This window comes from Sinocyclocheilus grahami, unplaced genomic scaffold (assembly GCF_001515645.1).
Source record: "Sinocyclocheilus grahami isolate Dianchi unplaced genomic scaffold, SAMN03320097.WGS_v1.1 scaffold738.1, whole genome shotgun sequence".
In the NCBI taxonomy this organism is placed as follows: Eukaryota; Metazoa; Chordata; class Actinopteri; order Cypriniformes; family Cyprinidae; genus Sinocyclocheilus; species Sinocyclocheilus grahami.
In genome coordinates this window covers 620,239-623,414 of record NW_015505917.1, presented here as the reverse complement: position 1 = coordinate 623,414, position 3,176 = coordinate 620,239, and positions in this window count along the sequence as shown.

Genomic DNA, 3,176 nt, shown 5'->3' with positions numbered 1-3,176 from the left:
AACAAAAGAGCAATGATATACAAGTGCTATAATATATCTCAGTTAGCTTAATGCAGTAGCCTACACGTAGCAAGTTTAAAAAAAAAATAATATAATAAATAAAGAGCAAGCTAGTGTTAGAGGTCTTTTTGCTTTAGTTAATTGTATAATAAATGAAAAGAAAACAGATAGAATACAAAAAGATTAGAAAGTAAGTGTTAATTTTTTGTTGTTGAATGAATGAATAGTGCAAGTCTAAAAGGGACAAATGTTTGTTTTTTTAAGAATAGAATTAGAATAGAGAGTGCTAGAGTTAGAGGGTCAAATAAAGATGGAAGAGATGTGTTTTTAGCAGATTCTTGAAGATGGCTAAGGACTCAGCTACTCGGATTGAGTTGAGGCAGGTCATTCCACCAGGAGGGAACATTTAATTTAAAAGTCCGTAAAAGTGATTTTGTGCTTCTTTGGGATGGCACAATAAAGCGACGTTCACTTCCAGAACGCAAGCTTCTAGAGGGCACATCATTCTGAAGTAATGAATTTAGGTAAAGGGGTGCAGAGCCAGCGGTGGTTTTGTAGGCAAACATCAATGCCTTGAATTTAATAGCTATTGGCAGCCAGTGCAAATTAATAAACAGAGGTGTGACGTTCATTCTTTTTGGCTCATTAAAAATTAATCTCGCTGCCTTTCATTCATTCATTAAAGCAGTAACAACTTGTCTCACTTTATCACAACTGCTCTAAAGAGTTTTGTATTACTTAAATTGCAACAAACATTTGCAATAAACCTAAAATCACAGTCTCACTTTTGCTAAAAATCTGTCCCACTTGAACAGTTACAGTGAAAAGCAGTGCCTTACTGTGTCTATCAGTAAGTCTATCATTATCCTAGACGTTGAGAGTATAAAGCTTTTATTCATCACAAATTTACCCCCCCCCCCCAAAAAAAAATCATCCCACTTTTGCATATTCTGCCCTACATTTAACATTGGACTGTCAAAGTTGATCAATGGCGTTTCCACTCAGTTTGAAGGCTTTTTTCATCATCATACAAAAGCGCAGCTAATGATGAGCTGATGGTTTTGAAATATGCTGAGGAGTCACTGCCAGGATTTCATTTTTAAATAAGTCACAGTGAATATTATTTTAGTGTTTGATTCATATAGTTACTGGTATAAAATGTAAGGTTCTTTAAAATGTAGATTGATGAATGAGTGGATTTAGACAGCAGATGGCAGTCTCACACTTCAGTTTTTTTTAAATGCAAAGCCCTTCGGTTGACGCTTCATTCTTATTCCTGTGGCATCACAGCTGCCCATTAATGTCTGTTAGGCCTTTGTCTCTCTGCCGTTCCAGACGTTTTTGTCTTCTTAGGAAATACAAGAGAATAAAGCTTTAAATCTTGCTTACCTATCAAACACTCTCATTTCAGTGACATTTGGGAAGTTTTTTTTGTACTCAATGCATTTCCTCTTGCAGGACAGGTGCACTGGCAGAAGTGAAAATTTGAGTTCATTCTACTTTGAAGAAAAATGGGAAGCAAGTACTAAATTATTCATCAAATCACAAATCCAGGGCTCAGAGTTCGGAAAGATGTGGAGTAGAATGACTTCAGAAAGTGCTGACAGGTTTTCCTTGTCTTTTGTTCTTCTTTTTCTTAATGTTTTTTTTTTTTTTTTAAGTTGTCAGAAGTTGGGAATCACAGTTTAAAAAGTAACTGCAATAAGTGATAAACCTTTTCTTGCTTTCAGTTTCAAAGCTTGTGCCTTTTGTTTGAAAAGCACTAATTCCTTATTGATCAATACATGCCTTAAGGCTGTCTTGATGTTAGTTGGTTCTTATCTTTGGAGACCATAAACCTGAATGTTAGAATCTCTAACAAGTTCTTGTTAATGCAGTCTAGTATATACAGGTGCATCTCAATAAATTAGAATGTCGTGGAAAAGTTCATTTATTTCAGTAATTCAACTCAAATTGTGAAACTCGTGTATTAAATAAATTCAATGCCCACAGACTGACGTAGTTTAAGTCTTTGGTTCTTTTAATTGTGATGATTTTGGCTCACATTTAACAAAAACCCTTTCACAATTTGAGTTGAATTACTGAAATGAACTTTTCCACGACATTCTAATTTACTGAGATGCACCTGTATATATATATATATATATTGGCGTTTCCTCCGAGGAGGCAAGGGAGACAGTGCCTCCACAAAAAATTGGATGAGAAAAAAATTGGTTGTATAAAAATAAAACAAAATATGGCATTAAAACGTTTATAAATAACTAATTTTTACAAAGAAATACTGTCCAACAGCGACACCAGTGGGCAAAGTTACAGCGGGAGTCTGAGTCTGTTTTGCCTCCCCTGAGCCCATTGAGTTTTAACAGACCTACTAAAGCAGGGATCCTCAAATTTGGCCCACGAGATCCACTTTCCTGCAGAGTTTAGCTCTAACCCTAATCAAACACACCTGAGCATGCTGATCAATGTCTTCAGGATCATTAGCAAATCACAGGTAGGCGAGTTTGATCAGGGTTGGAGCTAAACTCTGCAGCGCATTGGCCCTCCAGGGCAAGATTTGAGGAACCCTGTCCTAAAGCATGTAGTGGGTTTAGTGGGGGGTAATTGAGAACGAATGGGGGAAAGTCAAGTGAGAGGAGGCAATGCTTCCATCACGATATGATTGGATATGACTGGTTATAATCGGCTGTCATTGGTTCATGTGATAAATCCCGCCTTTGTGAATCAGTCTGAATGAACACTGTTAAATGGAAAGAATATGCCTGCGTCCCAGTGTGCATACTATCCATCCTAAATTCTATGTGATATTATTAATTTTCCATACTATTTAGGGCAGATAGGGTGGATAGTATGCACATTGGGACAAAAAAGTAAGTAAACAACTCACACAATTAGATATAACAACTTTGTTACATCAAAATAAGACATGAATTGGCCTGAAATCATGATCTGTGGGAGTTTTTAGTGAGTAATCAGCTTGGTGAAATTCAAGGTAATTCTCTGTGTCTGTGACCAATATTTACCAAGCTTTGATAATTGATGATCAGAAAAAAAGCAAAAATAGTTAAAAGTTAACTATTAAAGAATAGCTGAACATAAGTTTACAATTAAAATATAGTTTAAATTGTTACTGCCTCGAGTTATTTTGGAATGAATGTAAAAAGCTTAAAACACAA